This window comes from Zalophus californianus, chromosome 9 (genome assembly GCF_009762305.2).
Source record: "Zalophus californianus isolate mZalCal1 chromosome 9, mZalCal1.pri.v2, whole genome shotgun sequence".
Classification (NCBI taxonomy): domain Eukaryota; kingdom Metazoa; phylum Chordata; class Mammalia; order Carnivora; family Otariidae; genus Zalophus; species Zalophus californianus.
In genome coordinates this window covers 46,023,800-46,049,694 of record NC_045603.1, presented here as the reverse complement: position 1 = coordinate 46,049,694, position 25,895 = coordinate 46,023,800, and the positions used below count along the sequence as shown (strand labels likewise).

General features: G+C 38.9%; 1 protein-coding gene and 1 long non-coding RNA gene across 2 annotated transcripts in view; one reads left to right on the top strand and one right to left on the bottom strand.

Moving 5' to 3' along the window:
- The window catches only part of PTPRR (protein tyrosine phosphatase receptor type R), a 241,109-nt gene that overhangs the window by 133,990 nt on the left and 81,224 nt on the right, over positions 1-25,895 (bottom strand).
- LOC113922962 lies at positions 3,863-6,705 on the top strand. Its single transcript, XR_003520123.1, has 3 exons — positions 3,863-3,998; positions 5,015-5,159; positions 6,618-6,705. It is a non-coding gene; the product is annotated as an uncharacterized LOC113922962 (long non-coding RNA).

The following is a 25,895-nucleotide window of genomic DNA, read 5'->3' as shown; positions in this document are numbered from 1 at the left end:
AAAAGTTGATGGTATTTTGATAGGGATTGCATTGAATGTGTAGATTGCTCTAGGTGGCATTGACATCTTCACAATATTTGTTCTTCCAATCCATGAGCATGGAACGTTTTTCCATTTCTTTGTGTCTTCCTCAATTTCTTTCATGAGTATTTTAGAGTTTTCTGAGTACAGATCCTTTGCCTCTTTGGTTAGATTTATTCCTAGGTATCTTATGGTTTGGGGTGCAGTTTTAAATGGGATCGACTCCTTAATTTCTCTTTCTTCTGTCTTGTTGTTGGTGTATAGGAATGCCACTGATTTCTGTGCCTTGATTTTATATCCTGCCACTTTACTAAATTCCTGTATGAGTTCTAGCAGTTTTGGGGAGGAGACTTTTGGGTTTTCCACATAAAGTATCATATCATCTGCAAAGAGTGAGAGTTTGACTTCTTCTTTGATGATTTGGATGCTTTTGATTTCTTTTTGTTGTCTGATTGCTGTGGTTAGCACTTCTAATACTATGTTGAATAGCAGTGGTGATAGTGGACATCCCTGCCGTGTTCCTGATCTTAGGGGGAAAGCTCTCAGTTTTTCTCCATGAGAATGATATTCGCTGTAGGTTTTTCATAGATGGCTTTTATGATATTGAGGTATGTACCCTCTATCCCTATACTCTGAAGAGTTTTGATCAAGAAAGGATGCTGTACTTTGTCAAATGCTTTTGCTGCATCTATTGAGAGGATCATATAGTTCTTGTTCTTTCTTTTATTAATGTATTGTATCCCATTGATTGATTTGTGGATGTTGAACCAACCTTGCAGCCCAGGGATAAATCCCACTTGGTCGTGGTGAATAATCCTTTTAATGTACTGTTGGATCCTATTGGCTAGTATTTTGGTGAGAATTTTTGCATCCTTGTTCATCAAGGATATTGGTCTGTAATTCTCCTTTTTGATGGGGGTCTTTGTCTGGTTTGGGGATCAAGGTAATGGTGGCCTCATAAAACGAGTTTGGAAGTTTTCCTTCCATTTCTATTTTTTGGAACAGTTTCAGAAGAATAGGTATTAATTCTTCTTTAAATGTTTGGTAGAATTCCCCTGGGAAGCCATCTGGCCCTGGGCTTTTGTTTGTTGGGAGATTTTTGATGACTGCTTCAAATTCCTTAGTGGTTATAGGTCTGTTCAGGTTTTCTATTTCTTCCTGGTTCAATTTTGGTAGTTGATACATCTCTAGGAATACACCCATTTCTTCCAGATTATCTAATTTGCTGGCATAGAGTTGCTCACAATATGTTCTTATAATTGTTTATATTTCTTTGGTGTTGGTTGTGATCTCTCCTTTTTCATTCATGATTTTATTTATTTGGGTCCTTTCTCTTTTCTCTTTGATAAGTCTGACCAGGGGTTTATTGATCTTATTAATTCTTTCAAAGAACCAGCTCTTAGTTTCATTGATCTGTTCTACTGTTCTTTTGGTTTCGATTTCATTGATTTCTGCTCTGATCTTTATTATTTCTCTTCTCCTGCTGGGTTTAGGCTTTATTTGCTGTCCTTTCTCTAGCTCCTTTAGGTGTAGGGTGAGGTTGTGTATTTGAGACCTTTCTTGTTTCTTGAGAAAGCTTGTATTGCTATGTACTTTCCTCTTAGGACCGCCTTTGCTGCATCCCAAAGACTTTGAACAGTTGTGTTTTCATTTTCATTGGTTTCCATGAATTTTTTTAATTCTTCTTTAATTTCCTGGTTGACCCATTCATTCTTTAGTAGGATGCTCTTTAGCCTCCATGTATTTGAGTTCTTTCCGACTTTCTTCTTGTGATTGAGTTCTAGTTTCAAAGCATTGTGGTCTGAAAATATGCAGGGAATGATCCCAATCTTTTGGTACCAGTTGAGACCTGATTTGTGACCTAGGATGTGATCTATTCTGGAGAATGTTCCATGGGTACTAAAGAAGAATGTGTATTCTGTTGCTTTGGGATGGAATGTTCTGAATATATCTGTGAAGTCCATTTGGTCCAGTGCGTCATTTAAAGTGTTTATTTCCTTGTTGATCTTTTGCTTAGATGATCTATTTCAATGAGGGGGGTGTTAAAGTCCCCCACTATTATTGTATTGTTGTCGATGTGTTTCTTTGCTTTTGTTATTAATTGGCTTATATAATTGGCTGCTCCCATGTTAGTGGCATAGATATTTACAATTGTTAGATCTTCTTGTTGGATAGACCCTTTAAGTAGGATATAGTGTCCTTCCTCATCTCTTATTACAGTCTTTGGTTTAAAATCTAATTTGTCTGATATAAGGATTGCCACCCCAGGTTTCTTTTGGTGTCCATTAGCATGGTAAATGGTAAATGGTTTTCCACCCCCTCACTTTCAATCTGGGGGTTTCTTTGGATCTAAAATGAGTCTCTTGCAGACAGCATATCGATGGGTCTTGGTTTTTTTTATCCAATCTGATAGCCTGTCTTTTGATTGGGGCATTTAGCCCATTTACTTTCAGGTAACTATTGAAAGATATGAATTTAGTGCCATTGTATTGCCTATAAGGTGACTGTTACTGTATATTGTCTGTGTTCCTTTCTTTCTGGTCTATGTTACTTTTAGGCTCTCTCTTTGCTTAGAGGACCCCTTTCAATATTTCTTGGAGGGCTGGTTTCGTGTTTGCAAATTCCTTTAGTTTTTGTTTGTCCTGGAAGCTTTTTATCTCTCCTTTTATTTTCAGTGACAGCCTAGCTGGATATAGTATTCTTGGCTGCATAGTTTTCTCATTTAGTGCTCTGAATATATCATGCCAGTCCTTTCTGGCTTGCCAGGTCTCTGTGGATAGGTGTGTTGACAATCTAATGTTTCTACCATTGTAGGTTACAGATCTCTTCTCCCGAGCTGCTTTCAGGATTTTGTCTTTGTCTCTGAGACTCATAAGTTTTACTATTAGATGTTGGGGTGTTGACCTATTTTTATTGATTTTGAGAGGGGTTCTCTGTGCCTCCTGGATTTTGATGCCTGTTTCCTTCCCCAAATTAGTGAAGTTCTCTGCTATAATTTCCTCCAGTATACCTTCTGCCCCTCGAGAGAGAGAGAGAATCTTAAGCAGGCTCCATGCCCAGCACAGATGTGGGGCTCAATCCCATGACCCTGAGATCATGACCTGAGCTGAAATCAAGAGTTGGACACTTAACTGACTGAGCCACCCAGGCACCCTGATTGTTCTTGACTCCTTATCAAAAGTTAAATATTCTGATTGAAGTTTAAGCATCACATGTTTATTTCCTCTAAAATAAATGTATCTATATAGATTTTAAGTAAGATAATGTCTCAAAGAAGATGATAGCCATGGGAGAGCCTTATATGTACTTCTTACAATAAACAATGTTCAGGGGTGATATTTCTATTTTTTATCATCACAGGTATTACAGCAATGATTATTTTCACAACACATACACACACATATATTTAATAATATATCAAAGTTTTGCTAAGTAAGAAAAACTCAACTCTCAAAAATAAACATTAGAAAATATTCTTGTTTATGAGGACAAAAAGAGCACTTCAAATGTTTCATGCATAAATCATTTCAAAGAAGAGATGGATTTTCATAAAATAAGCCCAGTCCACACTCTGGTATATAAATGTACAACAGCCAAGTAAACCACGTCACAAGCGCTGGTGGCACAGCAATATGGGTCACGGGGCAGAATGTCAGAGAGAGCCACACCCCTCAGGGTTAGCTTCACTAGACCTTTGTGTCAGCAGCTTGTTGTAAATAACATCATAATAGGTGATTTAGAAGAAACCAACGGTCACATGGATATGAATAAAACACAGGCTATCATAGAGAGTTCTGATGACTCTGAAGTCCAGCTTGCTGCCGACCTGAGGTGCAGCGAGCATCTGGAAACATGATGTCCACCCTGGAATGTGTGGCTGCACTGAACAACTGAAGACTGCAGGGGATGGGGGCACACATGCTGGTTTGGCTGTTTTGCGAAAACCTAACCAAGAGTAGTCAGGACAGAACAGCCGGGTATATGATCTGGACCCTGCCCACCTCTCCCAATTGGTCTAAACCATTTCCCCCCTTGCCCCTTACGTTTCAGACACGCTGTTCTCCTTTCTGGGCTGTGGTAGTAGAGCTTGATTGTGAAATCCCTGAGCACTTAGGGAATGAGATACACAGTAACAGAGATAGGAGACCCGCTGACACACTGGCCAGTGGGGAGGGCAGAAAGGGATGGAGCTAAGGGGATGAAAAAGGAAAAACTCGAGAACATCAAGTTTTATAGCAATAATAATCATAAAAGCTAATGCTTAGGTAGCACTCTCTGTACTCCAGTCACTCTAAGAGCTTACCCTTAATACACTGATCTGATTAATCTTTGCAACAAACTCATGAGGTACGTACAATTATTATCCTCATTTACTAATGAAAAAACTGAGGCTCAAGAATATTAATGACTTTTTCAAGATTACATATCTATTAAACATGAACATGATGCTCCTACACACACACACACACACACACACACACACACACACACACAGGATTCGTTAACATGGAGAAGATCATATTTAAATTAGTTTAAAAAGAACTACTGTGCCAATTATATGTGGCAATGAGAGTTGAATGAAAATGTAATGTCATAATATATCATAAAATATAAAAATTCGGGTTATGATCCTGGATCTCCCACCAATTGTATGAGTTGGGTACTTACACCACTGGAATACAGCTTTCTTTGCTCCAAATGGGTAGAATTGGATCCTACAATTTTAAGACCCATTGTGATAGTTAATTTTATGTGTCAGTTTGATTGGGCCACGAGTTGCCCAGATATTTGGTTAAACAATATGCTGGGTGTGTCTGTGATTGCGTTTCTGGGTGAAATTAGCATTTGAATTGGTTGCCAGAGTAAAGCAGACTGCCCTCCCCAATGTGGGTGGGCCTCATCCAACCTGTTGAAAGTCTGAATAGAACACAAAAGCTGACGAAGAAAGAATTTGCTCTCTCTGCTCATCTATCTTCAAACTCTTCTGCTTTAGGACTTGGATTTGGACTGGAACTTAACACCTATTAGTTCTCCTGGTTCTCAGGCCACTGCACTCATACTGGAACTATATTATTGGCTTTTCTTGATCTCCAGCTCGCCTACCACAGATCTTGGAATTTCCTAGTCATCATAACCATGTGAGCCAATTCCTTATAATAAATATTTTATATATAATATATTCCCTAATGGTTCTGTTTCTCTAGAGAACTCAGATTAATACACCCATCTAATTATACCGACAATCTACAACAGGTTTTTCAAATATATGATGATTGAATTCTTCTTTATCCCACTTGCTCCTTGTATTTGTAGAAAGTTTTGGTTTCCATCCTATAGACATAAGGGTAAAAGCAGATGGTGTGGGGGTGTGGCAGAGTAGATTGTGGTTACCAAATTGAGAGAATATTTATTGGAAACCTATAAGAGTCAGTTTGTCTTTTGCCCACATTGCTGAACCGAATGCTTGTAGTACCAAAACAGTTGTCACCTTCTACTTTAACTCCCTTATCTGACAGTGAAGAAAAAAATACTAGGTTACATGGAGTTCTCACTGAAAAGAAATAAATGGTAATACTAAAATAATTATTGAATTATTCACAAAATACAAGCAACATCAGCTTTAAAAAGCTATATTTGCAAACATAATTTGCTAAATTAATACAACTTTATAAAAAGTAATATATTCACAAATGTCCTTTCATGTTTCATAAAATACAGTTTTATTTACTCCAGGAGGCAATGAGAAGCAAATCATATTGGGAAGAGCTGTGTAGAAGAAGTCATATTTTGTGAGATTTTCGTTAGTACTAGTTGTGGGAACTAAGTATATGTTACAACAGTTAAAATGGCCTTGTGTATTAATGGCAATTATGGGGCAGTGAATTTGTAATTAGTTCCAAATGCTCTGTTATATTTTGCAAACATCTGTTAGAAATTAAGAAAAAAGACATGTTAGACTGGTGGGATCTTAGAGATAATGTTGTTTTATCTTTCTCAGTTTACAGTGGTATTTACCAAACCCAAAGGAAGGCAGCTTCCCATGTGAGGTCACACAACTGTTGGAAGACCTGAGGCTAGACCCAGGTTTTCAGATTTCCATGGCGGGCATCTTTGCTTGCAGTATTTATAACTAGTGTCTATATTTTGAGATACAGCATTTCAATATATGATTCTGTGAGAACAAAAATAAATAACTGCTTTCAGCATTGAATAAATTTTTTTCCAATATAGTACTTTGGAAATTTCTTACTTAAAAAAAGAATTAGGCCTGAAATGGAAATATAAATGTAACTTTTGGTCTACACAGGTCAGAATGACCTACTTCAACTCATGAGAATGAATGAGTGATTGGGTGAATTATTATCATGTAGATTTCATTTATATTACAAGTCTGCATGGTATACAAGCCAAATTTAATAAGGCTAAGTTGCTAATTTTATCTTCAAAACCAAAATTTAGAAAGAATGTTATATTTTATCAAAGCAATTTTTTGATTTGGGGTCATGCTATATCAAAACATGTCAAGTTTTGTTACTGAAGCATTTGCTGTTTGCCTGTATGCCAATGGTCATATTAAATTGCTATATTGTCCCTAGAATCCCTGCAATGCTCCTGCAATTTCATCAAACGCCAACCCCTCTTCACAGCCAATGGCATCCCAGGGGCCTAGTCTGGGCATGGAGAGTTAGCAGCTTCCAATCACAGAGACATGAATTGTAGGGCAATAACCAAAAGAAGCATCTTTGGAGGTTGCCAGGTCAATAACAAGTTCAAATGTGCAAAGTTGGATACTAAATTTAAATGGAAACATCGAGAAGGAGCAATATATGAATTCAAGTATATAGAGGCCAACACACACCTCGCAAACAGGGAAGCTTGAAGCTTGTGGTAAGAAGACGTACAGAAGATGCACTGGACCACTGGAGAGGAATTTTTTATACAGTTCCTATGGACTCTAATGTGGGAATTCTGGGGTCATGCCAAGAAGACAATGTCCATAAAGAAACAGAATGAGATCATGCAGAAGCAAAGTAAGGAAGAGATAGTGTCCGAGTAAAGGGAGATTTTTCTATCATTCCCTATCACCTATCGGAAGACAGAGCAGTTTGTTTAGTGTAATTAAGTGTAATTAGTTCATTTCTACATACTGATAAAGAAACATAGAATTGACAATCATTCTAGAGAACTGTTTGTCATTCATACCTCTTCCTGTCTGCTGCTACAGTGTGTGTGTGTGTGTGTGTGTGTGTGTGTGTGTGTGTATGCACCTACATGTATGGCAGGGACTAGGGTAAGTGGCACATAAGGTGCAAATTACAAGGAAGTGCTCAATTTCAGGGTAAGGTCAAGCATTTGGAATATTTGGCATTAGAAATGGGATTAGAGTTAGTCTGCTTGCATGACCCTGAAAGTGAGGGCTTCTTTATATTTTGTACCCTTAGTGCCTCTTTTGCCTCACACCAACCACCCCCCACCCCCCACACACAGTCTGCTGCTACAGTGTGTGTGTGTGTGTATGTGTGTGTGTGTGTGTGTGTGTTTTAACTCCAGATTTGGGTCTTTAATTCTTATGTTCCTTATAGTTAGGTGGATTAGGGCTATTTTGTTTTAGCATTTGAAAACCCCTCATGCCAGCCATTTACATAAGTAAATTTCCCTACACGTCATAGCAATGCTATAGGAACATCCATTGGACGCTTTATAATTGAATAAAGGTTTACCTAAGGTTACACAAGAATTTAACAGAAACGGGATTGAAATCAGTCTGCTTCCAGGTTCCTCACTTCCACCACACCACCCACTCTCTTCACATCCAAAGACAGACTGTTGACAGTCTTGATGAATGTGCAAACGTGCTGGGAACCACAGGCCATTACACTGGTGCTTGTGAAAACTGAACTTTTAAGATGATTGCTTTTACAAAAAGAAATCTTTATTTTTTTCCAGGTGTTGTGAAAATTTCAAAAGATAATATAGAAAAAATAAAGATCATTCATATTTTCACTAAAAGATAGCAGTTAATATTCTATGTCTCTCTCCCTAGGCTTATTCTCTCACATACAAACAAGATACTATGTGTTCTTTTTATTATTATTGCTTTTAAAAGAAATGGGCTTATACTCTCTATGATGTTATCCTTTTGTTTTCACTTAATCTATGATGCTATTTATTTTCAGTTAAAATGTGGGTTTAGCTCATATAAATATTTAAAAATTTTTAAGCTAATTTTCATCAGTGGACTTTTATGTTGTTTCCATTTTATCCTGCAACATTCTTTGTGCATTTTTTGTATTGCTTTCTTTTTTTATATTCTAATTTACAGAATTAGAATTGCTCAATTAATTAATTAATCAAAATCCATGATTTTTTTTAAAGATTTTATTTATTTATTTATTTTGAGAGAGAGAGCGCTAGTGGGGGGAGGTGCAGAAGGGGAGGGATATGAAGAGGGAGAGAATCCCAAGCAGACTCCACACTCAGCATGGAGCATTACCTGAGGCTCCATCTCAAGACCCTGAGATCATGACCTGAGCCAAAACCAAGAGTCAAATGCTTAACTGACGGAGCTATCCAGGCACCAGGAAAATCCATGATTTTTTGAGGGACTTTTGATAATTTTGCCAAACTACGAGGGAGCAGCTTATTTGTGTAGAGCTGGCTGCCTTTTAATAGGACTAATACTTTTCTGTATGCTTTTCTGTATTTGAGACAAGCCTATCCATTTAAAATTTTTGTTACTATCCTGTGTCATTGGTTGTTCTTATTTCTAGAGCCATGAAACACTGAAATCAATTAATTTAGCCATTTATTCATTTCTTTTTCAAATATTTCTTGTGCACATAGCAAGTTTTAAATGTGACTGAGGAAAATATAAATGAGATAGAGTATTCTCCCTCGAAAATTACAAACAGCATCAACTAGTATGGGACACTGGTTTAAAGAGTCATGAACGATCTCATTTAATCCTCACAACAACCAAACAGGGTGGATACCATTATTGTCCCTACTGTATAGATGAGGAAACTGAGGTGTATTGCTCAAGTTCACACAGTTTATAAGTGGTAGAGTTGAGATTTAAATGCTGGCAGTTTGACACTGTGCTGTTAACCACTGTTATAATGTCTAAAAGATATACATAAATAGATCTAATATTAGAAAAAAATATGTGGTAAGATAGTGTGTGTGGGTCCTGGCCAGAAACAGAATATGGCACATAATTGTGCCAAAGCAAAAAATTCTTGACATGGTAATAGACCTTCAAGTACTGATGTGGTCCTTCCCTTGGCCAAGTAGTATAAAAGGCAATGAACCTGTAATTCTGGCCTCTTCAGATCTGGTAGATTTCTTACCATTACAGGCTAACCAACCAACTATAGACATGACCTCAGGAGGGATCAAAGAGAAACAGGAGAGCTATGGGCCCTCAGTTGCCTCTTAATCCTGTGTACATCCTGGCACTGCTTGCCTGCCTGTTTGGGAGTCAAGTGAGAGGAAAACAACCTTGAACTGAGTCTGAGTCATTCTTTCCAGTCTTTGAATCTGGACTAGGAGTTTGGATCTGTCCTAGCACGACCTTTCCAACAAAACACCATACTTGCTAAAATACTATAATAGTTCAGGGCGCCTGGGTGGCTCAGTCGGTTGAGCGACTGCCTTCGGCTCAGGTCATGATCCTGGAGTCCCCGGATCGAGTCCCGCATCAGGCTCCCTGCTCAGCAGGGAGTCTGCTTCTCCCTCTGACCCTCCCCTCTCCCATGTGCTCTCTCTCTCTCTCATTCTTTCTCTCAAATAAATAAATAAAATCTTAAAAAAAAAATAAAATACTATAATAGTTCAAAAGAGAGTTAAGGTGATCAGCAATGATGCCACTACATCCCTTGGGATGGGCCTTGATGGGTAGAGCTTCAGTTTGGAAAGGGATGGGGAGAACATTTCAGTAGAATCCATAGTAGGAGGCACTGTATGGATATAGAAAGTGGATGTTGTAGTGGGGGTTGGTAAGAAATCCAGTTTGACCAAAGGTTTTGGCATATATATGGTGGAAAGAATGAACAAGCAATGCAAGTTAGGTTTGAATTACCAAGAGCCTTGATTGCCAGCTATGATGTTTTATTTTGGTTTTGCAGGTTCTGGGAAACCACTAAAAGTTAAACTACTTGGCTCAGCAATAAAAGTTCTCTATAAATGAATCTCAAAATCCCTTTGTCAATTCTTAGTGCACAACTTCCCCACACCATTCATATATTTCTTTAGATCCAGACCTACAATATTGTCATTTGTTCCCTGCCCACACATGCCATGTCATTTTATACTCCCATGCCTTTCCTTTGCTTATTTTTTTCTGAATTGTTTTGGAGCCCCCAGCTTCTTTATCAAATCTATGTATCCCAAAAGCCCCGGCCCAACTGCTACTTCCATGATATCCTTATCCCAAATCAGAAATTTCTTTTTCCTTTCCAACAGCTGATTTCTTTCTGCCTTACTCACGTGGTCTAGGTGGAGCTATTATTTGGAGGTTGACCCAACAGCACGTCCCAAGTACCTTCCTTCTCCCTTGTCACTTCCAACAGAAGGGCTGGAAAAACAAAGTACTCATTTCTGCAGCCTTCTTTCCAGCTAACTGTGGTTCACATGGCACGGTTCTGACATGTATGCAGGGCACTTAATGCGGAAAGTTATGTCTCCTTATAAAGGAGACAGGCACTAGAGGGCAGCTCTTTGCCTCTTCCTCTTGCTTTGAACACTGACATGATGCTCAGAGATGTGGCAATCACCAGGTAAAGAGCACAAGGCCAGAAGCACAGGCCAAGGACGGCAAAGCGAAGAGATGGGACATTGTTGAACTATTGCATCTGATGAGGACTGCTTATATACAGACTTCTAATATGTGAGAAATTAAAATTATTTATTGCATGAGCCTCTGTGAATTGAACTTTTTGTTTCTTGCTGCTGAATGCATTCCTAACGGATACAATCTACTTGCCCATCTTTACCACCAGATTATAAGATCTTGGTTCAATATATTTTAGATTCCTTGATGAAAAGTTTCAAACTCCTTTGTCTTTGCATTTACTTTTTTGCCCCAACCGTTAGTGCCGACCCTCAGTAAGTGCTGAATTGGTTGAATATAGTTTCATCTATCAGTGTGATCAACTCACCTAAGAGCAAGAGGCAGAAACTAAATATAACAGCGAAATAAACATTACTTAATGTACTTTCTTTAAAGCTCTTCTGTGAAACCCTCCTTAGATCTTAACATTTTCTCTTGTTGATATATAATTTAATCTGGACAAAGCTGAACTCAGAATGTTAAATTTCCACCTTATTTAGATGAACTTTGGAATGGAAGGCATATTAGCACTTTGTTTTTGTAAGATATCATGCAAGGAAAAGATAAACAACTAGCAGAAGTCATGTAAATACAGCTGGACCTTCCAGTGATGTCATCATGCTTCATTGTTTGCACTATTCCCCTATAAATACATCCAGGTAAGCATCTGCTATGTTCATTAAACCCCCAAGATCCACCCTGAAGTTATTTTCAGTACTTCTGTCCCAATGAAAACTTCATCTGAAGTTAATAACCAGTTGCTGTGGTTGAAGGGGAAGACACAAAACACATGGCATCCCTAGAATTTATTTTGTAGAAGCCAATTATCAAATGTCAAGTGGGATAAGTGCCCGGTATATTTTCTAACGTTGGGTAATAACATTAAAAAATTGTAGTCTTTAAGAATGTAGACATAATATCATTACTTTCACAGAGGTCATTTCCCTTATTTTCTTGGCATGCACAAAAATTAGTGCTAAAAGGTCAGTATGCATTAACCACTTTGAGAGTGACCATCTAGCTTTGTAACAATTGCTTGAGTCTAAGTTTCAAACAATCATTTTCTTCAATATTGAATTAATGTGACAATGCTGCTCTTAGATATGATAAACATAAAATTTATACCAAAAACTAATGTTGCCTGGAAATGCTTATGAGAAAACATTTCTCAGATAAATGTATTTGAAATTCAAGTAGTTTCTCAACTGGAGGAGAATGCTTTGGTGAGACATGTACCTAGCATTTTAAATGACAATGAAAATCTCAGTGCCAAGCATATTTCTTTTCCCTTAACAAATTAGCATAATTATGTGTCTGTCTTTCACAGGAAGACAAAAGCTCTATGAACCAATTAGCTTTAAGACCCTGTAGGTAAGAAAATCAAACCTAATTGAAATGCACCACGGCAATCCCATGACTACATATCTTGTCAGCATTAACTAGGATCTAAGGGATTATTCTTCTAAAGGGTAATGCATATTAGTGAATGTGCAATGAAGCATCCAACAAAAAGTCAGTGCACCCTCTGGTATCACTGTGATTTGTCAGTGACAGGGAGGACAGGGAGATGAAGATTCACTATAATAAAACTTCCCATCAATAAAAAACACAAGATGAAAAGGGTATCTTCAGCATAGATGTTAGATGTTTGCATTTGATGGGCACCACTGCGGTTTTCAAACCGCTGCAAAATTGACAAGGAAAGGCTCCGTTCTGCAATAATAATTTCATGGGACATTATTATGAACTGACAGGTGCCTACAAAATATGATATCCTCCTTTTCATTTTGTTTAAAGTTCATGACAGAAGTTCAGTAAACATGTCCCCAGATGTGAAATTCTTTAGGCTTGAAAGGCTTGTTTTAAAGGCAAACCGACTAGAGATAATATTCAGTCTGGCTGATTAAACAAATCATTCACTTTTTAAATAATTCCGTGAATTTTTGGGGGGGAGGGGAGACACTGGCCTACAAAATGCTTAAAAAGCAAAAATGATAGCTGTTAAGTAAGTGCTGCCAATCAAACAACATTGTTAGGTAGAGGTTGGCCTCCATGCAAAACAAAACAGAAATGTTAGCCTGTCATACCCAGGCAATGCTCGTCTCCAAGCGACTTTCATTGTACATTTCCAGATAACTGAAGCAAGTATAGGCTGTGCTGGATATTTACAATTATTAATAGCAATACCAGCATTTGAACCCTTTGTATGCACCAGTTCACTGAATTTTTCCCACATCCCTCTGCAGGTTCCATTACTGTGAGAAAACTGCTGATGAAGAGCAGGGAGGTCAAAGACTTACCCAAGGTCAAATAGCTATGAACAGTAGAAATGGGGCCCAACTCTACTGCTAGAGCATTATCCGTTACATTGCCCTGTGAAGTCAAAACGGATTCCAAAGCAGCAAATAAAGCGAAATTGCAATGGTTTCCTTTAGCACTGACTAATATTTACAGCAAGATATTCCGATTTTTAAGACATTACTTCGTTTTAGCTTTTCGGCTCACTTGACTTCTGTGAAGAACCCCTTAGAAGATATACTGTGCAATTGGTAGGGACTGTCAATGTGACTTCTGTCTTTCTGCTAGGTTTTAAGGATGGTTTAAAATTTTGCTTTTTCTCTTCACCAGCTGACCTTTTCTTGTCATCCTTCTTCTATTAGGGAAGCCTAATAGAAGAAATAGATAATTCTCCCAATTAGGGAAGCCACAAAATCCCAGAGGTGCGAGAATAAAAGAGCTAGCTCACGGTATCATAAGATGCTGTTCTAAATGCCAATATAATTGTACAAGAGTACAGTAAGGCAGATGAAGAAAACACTTCAGCAATGCATAAATGTGCATTACCACAGGCACCCACACTACCCTCCAAAAGCCAAGCTTTCAGGATGCATCAATGCAAATTGTTTCAGCACATGAAAGCTGTCATGAAACATTAACACTGATTTACTAGGCCAGGTGGACGATTTGTTAGAGTGCGTCACTAAAGTGCTTTAAAGGAGAGGAGAGAAAAAATCCATAGGCCCACTCCATTTAATCCCCCAAGGAATAGGTTTATTTTCTGCCGTAGGCTCACCTCTAATAATATCGCAGCACTTTCAGAAAGGATGGATATGATTTCTCTAACCCACATCCCCCATCTGAGAAACTGAAATAACAATTAACTATTAATGACGAGAAGAAAATAAGCTTTCTTTTCCCTTGGCAATCTGTCAAAATGAACTCGGTTGGTAGCTTGAGAAGCAGTTTGGTGTTTCTCTGTCGGAAGGATATCATCTGAGGGGTAAGAAAAACACATTCTTGAGAAAAGTGCCCTTCTTGTGGGTAAAACTAGAGCTAAATGGTTTTTACATTATTATTGCAGACGCATTTCCATTTTCATAAATCATGGGCCGATGAAAATTGTCACTGAATCGAGTCAGCAAAAACAAAACAGTATCCCCTGCTTTCTGGATATAAAACAACCCCCAGTTTAATTGCTTGATTATTTCAATGCTCTTTTTTTCTGAAAATCAATGTTTGGGCATCAGATTAATTCTAAGTTTTAGAATCTGGGGGTAAAAATTTCAGCACACTCCTTGACGTAATTTGCTGCACTATGAACTGTCTCAAATTCAGGGTTGGGACGCCTGGGTGGCTCAGTTGGTGTAAAGCATTTGCCTTCAGCTCAGGTCATGATCCCAGGATCCTGGGATCGAGTCCCACATCGGGAATCTCTGCTCAGCGGGGAGCCTGCTTCTCCCTCTGTCTGCCACTCCCCCCCTGCTTGTGCTCTCTCTGTCAAATAAATAAATGAAATATATTTTTAAAAAATTCAGGGTTGAGAACCATTGCTTTCACCAATGTCTCTTTTGCTATAGTATGTGATGCCTTACCTCTTTAATATTTGCAGCAGGAACCAAGCTTTTCATCTTTTTGCCCTACGCATAAATTCATCATCCTGTTCATGGCATTGGCTGATGAGATGCCATATCTTTGACCTATTTTCCTCCCAGAATGTTGATATGCAATGTATAAAAAAAAATCTTAGAATTAAATGAAGACTATAACTGCTTGACAAAACCTTTCAGAAGACAAGGAATACTTTCATTACTGACCTGCTGTAACTCTTTTGAGAAACCTTCTGAATACCCTGCTTATCTCTTACTTTCTTGCCAAAATAGAACTTAAACCTAGCAGAAATTTTCCTATCAAAGTCCACTTCCTATCTCCTTTGAACTTAACTTATCAAATGCTTAAATCCCTTTTGTTTCTTCAAATATTTTGTTTCTTCAAATTTGAGAAGTCAGGAATTACACTTTCAGGTATCATGGATATACCCTCCATCCTGAAACAAATATAAAACCAGACAAAATATATGAAACAATGGTTTTTAGATGTTGGACAACAGAAAGTCCAGGACAGTGATCCCTGAGAGGAGGAACCCAATGGGAGTTTAGCTTGCCGGTTGTAGAGAAGAGAAACTGAATGGGGCCAGAGGTCTCTCTGAGTTCAGAATTCTTTCAGGCCAACGGGGCTATAGAATTCATAGGGCATAGTACTGGGGAATGGAAACCTGCAGAGAAAGGACTCAGCTGCACAGAGAGATATGGTTCTAGAGATCAGCGTAGGGTTCCCCTTGAGCCTACAGCTGAGTCCTGATTAGCACAAGAATGGGAGGAAACTTCCTGAGGCAGAGGAAAAAGCCACCAGAAAGGAAGGGGCAGAACAGTCTTCAGAGCTCACACAGAGCTGGGAATAGTTCACTTTCTACCAGCCAGTGTCAAAACCTTATAATATACAGGGTACTAGATGAAGGATTCAGAATGGTATTGCCTCAGTAGGGAGGCAAAATTAGCCCTTGATTAAGGTCCACAAATTTTTCCTAGAGACTTGACTCATATAGTAAATATTTTAGGCTTTATGGGCCAAGAGGCAAAATCAAATGTATTTTGTAGGTACTTACATAACAACAGAGAAAATTCCTTACCCCGTTCCCCATTTGGCTGACGTGAGCCATCCCATGTGGTGGACATGCTTTATGCCTAATTGCCATCTGCTGGTGACATTCTTGGTATGAACTCTGGCCTGCAGGGAATGGTCTGGCTTGTGTGGGAAGAGGAGGCAGTATTATGTACTGAATGTCTGTGTCCTCCTCAAATTCATGTGTTGAAACCCTAAGTATCAACGTGATAGTGTTAGGAGGTGGGGCCTTTGGAAAGTAGTTAGGTTTAGATGAGGTCAAGAGGGTCGATCTTCCATGATGGGATTAGTGCTCTCATAACAAGAGACCAGAGAGATCTTGCCCTCCTTCTCTCTACTATGTGAAGATACTGTCAGAAGACAGTTCTTTGTAAGAGGATTCTCACCAGGAATGAGAAACTGAATTGGCTACCACCTTAACCTTGGACTTCTCGGGTTCCAAACTGTGAGGAATAAATGTTTGTTGCTTAAACCACTCAGTCTATGGTATTTTGTTATAGTAGCCTGAACCAACTAAGACAGGTAGGCACCTTGGTCAGTTTTATGTCCTAATGATACCTTACCCAGACCCTGGCTATACCTTTCTCTTTTCCCGAAGAGTTTAGCCATCTTAACATGGGCAGCTTGCTGGAGGATGTTGACTTGTTAAATTTCTGACTCTCAGACTAAGATTCTACCACTTGATGCTTGGCAGTTGCCAACAGTATGGTCTCTAACTTGTACATGGCAACCCATGCAGTAAGGCACGGACACCAGCAGGGTGGCAGGGTCTGGGGGTGAGGGGGATGTCTGGGCTTTGCCTTTGTGGCTCACGGTGCTTGAGTGGTGCCCTCCAGAAACACAGAAATGGACAGTGGGCTGGATTTGGCCAACAGGCTATAGTTTGATGACCCTCACTTGAGAGTAAACACTGCTCTATTCCCACCTAATAAAGTCTTCAAAGAATCAATGAAGACTTGAATGCAAGTCTTAAAAGAATCCAGTCATTTCTAAGTAACTTAACTACTTGGAAATTTAACAAAGAAACTTTAAAATCCCCCAAATATTTAAGGACTAAAAAAATATTCAGCATTTAACAAGCTAAAATTCCCAATATATGGAATCCAGTTAAAAAAAAAAACAATCTGCCAAGCATGCAAAGAAGCAGAAAAATACAATCCATATTGCAGAGAAAAATTTAAGAAAAAGGACAGACCCAGAAGTGACACAGATGGGATAAAATTAGCTGATAAGGCCATTAAGAGTTATTATAATCATATTCAATATGCTCAATAAAGTAGACAGGAAAGCATAAGCATTCTAAGGAGAGATATTGGAGATATAAAAAAGACTCAGGTCTCACCAGTAGAGATAAAAATAACAGTGTCTAGGATAAAAAATACATTGGATGGGATGGACAACAGATTAGACCAGGAAGAATAGATTAGTGAGCTTAAAGACAACAACAGAAACTATCCAAAATGAAACAGGCAGGGAAAAAAAGTTGAAACAAATAATGAACACAGCCTCAGTTAGGTGTGGGACAACTTCAAATGGTCTAATATACATGTAATTGGAGTCCCCAAGGTCAGGATGGGGTTGGGGGGGTGCAGTCAGAAAAAATATTTAAAGAAATAATGAATGAAAAATGTCCAAATTTAACGAAAATCATAAGCACAAAGGCAAGATGTCCTATGAACCTAATGTACAAGAAATGTGAACAAAACTATAATATAGCACTTCATGTACAAAATGTGTACACCATTTTGTAAAGTGTACACCATTCTGTAAAAATATCAGAAGTCAGACTGTCATAATTGAGTCTCCTATTAAAAGAAGGAGTTTGAGAGAAGTATAAATACATAAAACTATAGCAAGGGACAGATTTTGCATCATGAAAATTGAGACTTCAAGGAAATACAGAACTTCTGGTAGTTCCTATGTGCTAAGCAATTCAGGTTGTTATTTTTATTATTTTTTTTTTAGGTTGTTATTTCTGACCAAAATTATTTGTATTGAATTTGGGAAAATCTCATTTATTCATTAATCCACTAAAATTCATTCAACAAAAACATTTGGGTTCCTGTTTTTGCAAAACCACATGAAGACACAAAAAAATGAAGAACACTAGCCCTGCCCTCAGAGACCCAATAATCTAATTACCTTCCAAGTGTTGCGGCTGAAACAATTTTCCAATTGTTCGACAAACACATATGTAGAATTTAGCTGTCTCTCCCTCATTTCCTCATCACATATTGCACTGAACATGAAATTACAGCTCATTTAAAAGAAATGCTCTTTCCTGAGTTATCTATATCTTCCTAATGTGTGAAATCATTCTCTAGGAACACGAGGTGGGTGGTATTGCCTATGGTAAAAATAGTTTTCTGTTCAGTCACTTCTCTGATTCATCGTTGTTTATCTTTAGCACAAATGTTTCCTGAAGCTTCTTATCTAAATCTTTGTGACAGTAAAAATGTAACAGCCATGCAATGGTACACAAATATTTGCAAACAAATATGAAATGAATGAGCACACCCCAAGAAAAATGACCTTTATATTAGGTGGTATGCAGCTAGGAAAATGAATGAACACACCTCAAGAAAAATGACCTTTAAACAGGTCTATATAATACAGTGGTAGTCATTACCATAAAACAACAGTCTGGAATAGGTAACAAAGCAGAAAAGAGTTCAGACTTGAAGAACTGAAAAGTATGGTACAAGGACCTCAAGGGGTATACAAATGATCCAATGGAGTCAAGGAAGAAATTGTCAGAAATTTTATTTATATTTACTTTTATGTAGTTCTTCAGAATTTTCTCTTAGGGTAAATCTTATAATGTGCATAAAATACTAGTACACATACACTTCCTATATGAATAAGTCAGCATACACACATTAGAGAACACAATAATTTTTTTCTAAAGATTTTATTTATTTATTTGACAGAGACAGAGATAACGAGAGCAGGAACACAAGCAGGGGGAGTGGGAGAGGGAGAGCAGGCTTCCTGCCGAGCAGGTAGCCCGATGTGGGACTTGATCCCAGGACCCTGGGATCATGAACTGAGCTGAAGGCAGAGGCTTAATGACTGAGCCACTCAGGCGTCCAAGAACATGATAATTTTTTAAACTTATGGGCGTATGACCAAAAAAAAAAATTTGGAAACCACAGGTCTAGATAAGTTATTATTATTATTTTTTAAGATTTCATTTTTTTACTCCAGAGAAAAAGAGAGAGAGAGAATGTTGAGGGGGAGAGTAGGAGCAGAGGGAGCAGGACAAGCAGACTCCACACTGAGCATGGAGCCTGATGTGGGGCTTGGTCTCAGGACCCCGAGATCATGACTTGAGCCAAAACCAAGAGTCAGACGCTTAACTGATTGAGCCACTCAGGTGCCCCTAGATAAGTTATTTTTAAACATTATTAGAAACAGAACCTTTTTTTCCCCCCATGCAAACTCTTATGTGAAATCCCAAAATAAAAAGAGTAATATTTATTTTAAAAATTTTTAAATAGATCTATTTTCAACATAAAAACTATTTTCCAACTTTCAAGTTATCATGTTTGAACTTTACAAAATCAATCAAGAAATTAATGAAGCTTATTTGATTTGAAATGAAAAATTTAGCCTATGTATTTGTTTTTAAATATAATTTAAAATTTATTTTAAAAGCTTAAATTTATATGAAAAATGCGGTAAAAATAAAATATTTGTAGACCCTCTGTCCTAGTTTTTCATGGAAAACAAACAAAAATTTCTACTCTCCAGATTTCCTTCCTTCCTTCCTTCCTTCCTTCCTTCCTTCCTTCCTTCCTTCCTTCTCTTCTTCTTCTTCTTCTTCTCCTTCTCCTCCTCCTCCTCCTCCTCCTCCTCCTCCTCCTCCTCCTTCTTCTTTTTTGCTACAAAGGACATTATGGGGCCATTTGGCAATGCGTGAGGTCTGTATATTAGGTAATAGTATCAAGGGTATTTTCCTGATTTTAATAATTGTTCTATGATTGAGAAGGAGAATGTTCTTGTTCTTTTTTTTTTTTAAAGATTTTATTTATTTATTTGAGAGAGAGAGAATGAGAGATAGAGAGCACAAGAGGGAAGAGGGTCAGAGGGAGAAGCAGACTCCCTGCTGAGCAGGGAGCCCAATGTGGGACTCGATCCCGGGACTCCAGGATCATGGCCTGAGCCGAAGGCAGTCGCTTAACCAACTGAGCCACCCAGGCGCCCCAAGAAGGAGAATGTTCTTGTTCTTAGGGACCATTCACTGAACTACATAGGGGCAAAGAGTCAACATGTCTGCAATGTATTCTCAAATGGTTCAAAAAATTTTTAATACATTTTAAAACTGACATCTATAATTTAAAACCTGATGAATTATCTTCTCAAGAAATAAGCATTAGAGTGGCACCCGGGTGGCTCAGTCAGTTAAGCGTCTGCCTTTGGCTCAGGCCATGATACCAGGGTCCTGGGATCGAGTCCTGCATTGGGCTCCCTGCTCAGTGGGGAGTTTGCTTCTCCCTCTGCCTCTGTCCTTCCCCCAGCTTGTACTCTCAAATAAATAAATAAAATCTTTTAAAAAAAAGGAAATAAGCATTAGACATCACTGCATTCTATTATTTTAGTACACAATGATGCTCAATAAGCTGAGGAAAGACAGTGACTCCAAAGGAAATGCCAGTTTGAAATGATGATACAAAGAACACCATTAAGTACTATGTCCTCTCAGAAAGGAGATATGTATATTTCAGGAGACACATTTGTTGATAAGAGATGTATTTGACCCCTACACACATGCATGTATACACATATATATATACCTGAATGTGTCGCTCAATGTTTATTCTAAAACATTTATAGTTCTCTGAAATTATCTGTTGTTGTTTTTTTTTTTACATTAGTTTATGTCTTTATTGCCTTTCTTCTCCAACTCTAATGTGAATTTGTGAGACAGGAAACATAAACACACACACACACACAAATATGTATCTCTATATCTATCTGGCAAGAGAAAAAAGAGGGAAAGGGAGAGAGTCAGGGAGGTGGAGAGAGAGAGAGACAGGAAGATGGAGAGAATGATAAAGTCAATGTAAAATACTTAACAATTGGTAGAGGATATATGAGAATACTATTCTCATACTTTTCAGAAAGTCTGAAATTATTCAAAGATGAATAGGCACAGAATAAGATTGAAATTGATAATCTGCAAGGGGGTTATACAAAATGAGGCTCATATAATTTAAGATTTTGGTTTCTCATATCTTACAGTGATTTAAGTTATAGTTGGTTCCTAGATTTCTTGTTGCTTTTGAGGCCTGTTTCATTCTACCTTATTGGAATACTTTACCAAGAATCTATATCAAGTCACCTCAAAAGTTACAGATATTAAATAAGTTTTAAGATTTTGTACTAAAGATATTTTCAGGAAAAAAATGAAACAATAATAATAATATCTCACTGATTTGTACTCCAAAATAAACCACGGCAAACCAAAGAACAATTTTAGATTATTTATCTTTTCTCTACTTTTGAGTAACAGAGATGATAAGGGTCTTTTTTTAGGTTGTAATTTGACCTAATTCTACAAACATATATTGTACAAGATACCGATGAAGGAACATGAGCTCTGACTTCAAGGAGATAACAGTCTTCCACAAAAAGGAAGAATAAAATAGGATAAAGAATAAATCAGAAACAATAGGCATTGGCCAATACTTTCTGAAAATGTATTTATGATTGGGGTCACAAGTAGAGTAAGAATCAGAGTAACGTGTTGCCAATAGAGCTATGATTTGAGGGGTTCCTGGAAATCTCCAATTGCTCAAAATTTTCACTTCAATTTATATCACATTGCCTGAGACTTACTACTACAGAACGCAAATGTCTCGTAGAACGTAGACTTTTAAGTCATTACTCTCCAGCAGGAACCTTCAGGACTTTCCCTCTTTATGATACGGAGAAGAGTTTTACAGAAAAGCCAGTTTGCCTGGAAAGGTGAAGGTCAGCCAAGGGCATGGAATGGAAGAGCTGGGTGGGACCCTGGAATGAAGAGAATACAGAGACTCAGAAAGGGGAGAATGGCAGAGCCTACACATCACCTCTTCATGTTTTGTTTTTTGTCAGTCCTGTTTATACAGTGCTATTAGAATTAAATAGTCCAATAATATAAACGTGTACACTTCCTATGTCGTGAAACTGTTTAAACATATTCTCTGTATTCAGTCTAAACTACGCCTATGCTGGTCCCCCAACTATGACAACCCAATTTTGTGCAATGTGAGCCAAGAGTAACTATGTTTTGAAACCTTAAGCTAAAGATTTAAAAAGAATAAGAAAGAATATTTCTATTTGCAATGAAGAATGTTAAAAATGGCTTGAAATAACCTGAGAGAAATGGGGTAGCTTTTGTGGAAACAAACTGGCTGCATCCAGGACTTGGGACAGGGCGGATCTGTTTATGCTTATATCAACAACAATGCCTGACATCTGCAATTTAAACCATAACGGGGGACCTGCTCAGAAATTGCCCTTAGGCGCCTCCATTCTATCGTTCTAGCACACAGTGATGCTCAGTGGGCCATGAAAGGACTGAGAGTCTCTCCTGACAGACATTCTCTCTTGACTGAACTTTGACAAGCTCCTCTATGCCTTTTTTCTCCTAAGCCCCATTCTTAGGACAGTTCTTCAGCCTGCAGAGTGCACTCTTAGCAAGAATCTTACTATGTCAGGGAGGGAATCCCCACCCTTGGTATCCAAACACCCTCAATATCTGACCAATTTTGTCATCTCCCGTCTTAGACAAATAAGTCCTTGGCCTGCCTTTCGTAAGAATCCTGTTCAATAGGTTTAGACATCTACCTTTGATGTCTCCCCTTAGCAATTTTCCACCCACCGCCCCATTATTCTGCTCATTGGCCATAAATCCCCAGCTGTCTTGGCTGGATCTGGAGTTGAGCCTGGTCTCTCTTCTCTACTATGATCGTCTCGTGGCCTATGACAGTATCATCCCAAGTAAAGTCTTCCTACCTTCCCTTACCTACCCTACTTACTTTTAACAGTGTGAGGAAATTTCTGTCTTTAACACTCCAAAGTAAATGCCTGTTCCAAAAGCTTGATTAAGAAGAATACCAGACTATTATCCATACAGGACTGTTTCCCCCAAGAGAAGAGAAGTGCATCTTTCAAGAGGTATCCCAATATTTGTCAACATTGCCATATAAATGCAAAATATGTTGAAAGGGATCACTCCTTTTAATGCCTTGATCCTTACAAGGGAACAAGTTTGGCATACTTGAGAATGAGCAGGAAGGCTAGTGTGCCTGGGAGCTTACTCAGCGAGGGGAAGGGGAAAGTAGTAAGGGAGAAGTGTGTATATTTATTAAGTGAGGAAAATACTTGTTGACATGTCTGATTTCTGTGGTTCATGTGCAGTATTTCAAATCCTGGTAGAGAAGTCAATGTTTATATTCCAGAAAGCTCTCGCTTATTTAATACTCATTGATTGAGCATCACTGTATACAAAGCCTGGTGCTGGGTATTGCAGGAAATACAAAGGAAAGGCTGCGTCGAAGAGGTGATACTTGAACCTAACCTGGACAGCAGGGAACAAAGAAGGTGACATAACACCGGAACCGATTTGAATTACCAATTGGAATCCATCCATGTGAGGGGTAAAGACTGCAAAGTCTTGCCTAAAAATGGATGGGGTTTGCAAAACATACCCACAAGAGAGTTCTGCTTTCCTGCATCACAGAAATAAACAACTCATGCGGCCAGGAGGAAGACACGTACGTGGAAATGAGTACCAGAACCTAGGTTTCATTGTCTCTCAAATTAAAAAAAAAAAATGAATTTTAATGTTCATGAAAAGCATGTGTCATGCACTGTAGAGGCCGAGCCAACTATTGGGTTATTCATAATTCTGTGTCTCTGGTGTCTGACACACGGCAGGGAAGCAGCCGAGGAGAAAGCCAGAGGTGCCAGGCTTCCGCGCACAAGCAGACAGCACCTTTCCCTCCCAGTCCACATTTACAGAAATAGCTCCTCCTACCTTCCAGGGATGATGAGAATGAACGCAGAGGAAGGAAATCAAAGGACTCTTTCCAGCCAATACCAAGGCAGAGCTGCCAAGAGATGCTGAAAGAAAGCATTTAAAAATGCTCTTTTGGCCTTCAGAAAATTGCCTCTGTGGAAAAAGTCACTGACCTCATCTGATCATCATTGATGGAAATGTCTTCTCATCTCTTAATTCAGTGGTTGATTAGAACATAATGCCAATAAAATTAAGGTCATGGGGCTTGATCCTTCTTTAGAACAATTTTGTGGGTTTTAGACTGGGTACTATCCCTTTTCCCTTAATGCTCAATTTTTATTTTATTTCTTATTTTTTTTTTAAATATTTTATTTATTTATTTGAGAGAGAGTGCATGAGCAGAGGGGAGGGGGCAGAGGGAGAAGCAGACTCCCCACCAAGCAGGGAGCCCAACGCAGGATCCCAGGACTCTGGGATCATGCCCTCAGCCAAAGGCAGACGCTTAACCGACTGAGCCACCCAGGCGCCCTTAAAGCTCAATTTTTAAAAATCAAGTAAAAACATTTTGGGCTTATCTCCTTTTTTCCTATTTTCCCTCCCTTTGCTCTTCCTCCTGGCAATCAAGGTATACACACACACATACACATGTACACACACCCACAGTTGGCTTTTCTTTTTTGAAACAGCATGGCTGGTACTATAGGATTTCTGGCAGGTTTGAGACTATCTTTTTGTTAAGCTACAAAGAGAATGGAACAGAATAGGATTGTTGTAGTTGTACATAACATTACGCAATTAGAACAATGAAAGGAACGGGTGGTGAGCCACTGAAGTGCATTCAAAACCTGACCCACAGACAGGGTAATGGAAACTCGACTCTCTGGAATCCTGGACACTGCTGTTAATTCTCAGATTTAACTGAAGTTAAATCAAAGCATCCTGCCTCACTGACCACTCTATCACACAGAAAGCACAGAAAGTGCCCTGGACCTAGCTGTAACCCAGTGGCAGAATTAGCAGCTCCTCCCTCCATATTCCCACAGTGCTCTATATTTATTTTGTTAGTACTATTATTATTTATTTTATTTATTTTTTATTTTTTTTTACAACTTACAGCTCTGCATCTCCCTGCTAACTCTTGGCTTAGCCGGAAGCTTTATTCCCTTCATTCCCTTACAGTTCCTCCAGCGTACGCCATTAGAAGAAAGACTGCATTTTCCAGGACAGAAGGAAGCCTGAGCGCGGCTAAGGGAGGGGGTGGCTGCCTGTCTGGGGGCCAGGTCCTTGCCAGGGACAAGTTGGGACCACACAGAGGCCAGAGGCCCGAAGACAAGGCAGCAACAGGACTGGCCAGAAAGGGGTTGCTCCTGAGTCTGGTCAGGATGTGGTGTTCAGCCTGTGGCTCTAGCTCAACTGTCTAAGTGGCCATGTCGGTGGGGGTGCGTCTCCGTGGAGAAGTGAGTGGTGGAGACAACACAGCAGTGAGGGAAACTCAGAGGGCCCACATTGGATGGGGCTCTCCTCAGCCTGCGAGGAGCAAGCTCCTCCTCCCTCAGCAAGTGCTCCCAGAACCCTGAGCACTGGCGGAACTTCCAACATTAGACAGAACTGATGCCCTTCCACTGTGTCCTCCCAGCATCCCGTGTTTACTCATAACACAGCATTCGACATCCTGTATTGCAATTACCTGGTCGGGAACCTCCTGAGGCAGGGGCTGAATTTTATTCAGTCTGTGTCCCTAAGGCCTCATCTAGCGCTTGGCATAGTCATTTAGCAAATACTTTTTTCAGTTGAAGGAATACATAATTTTGAGCAATTTAAATGTTTAAAAAATGTAAGGGATGATCACAGCAATAAACTTTAGTATCTCCACTGAGAAATTCCAACGGCTAAAAGCTACCGTGAAAGGTGTTAAGAAAATTTGTATTTGATGATCTCAGAAGAGCATTAACTTACATGTGAAAGTACGATCTCACTTATGTTTGAGCATGGTTTAGAGACAATGCTCGGTTCTCAAATGGATTCTCATGACCCCAGGAAGCCCTGGTCTCAGCAGCTGCCTCGCCCGGAAGGAGC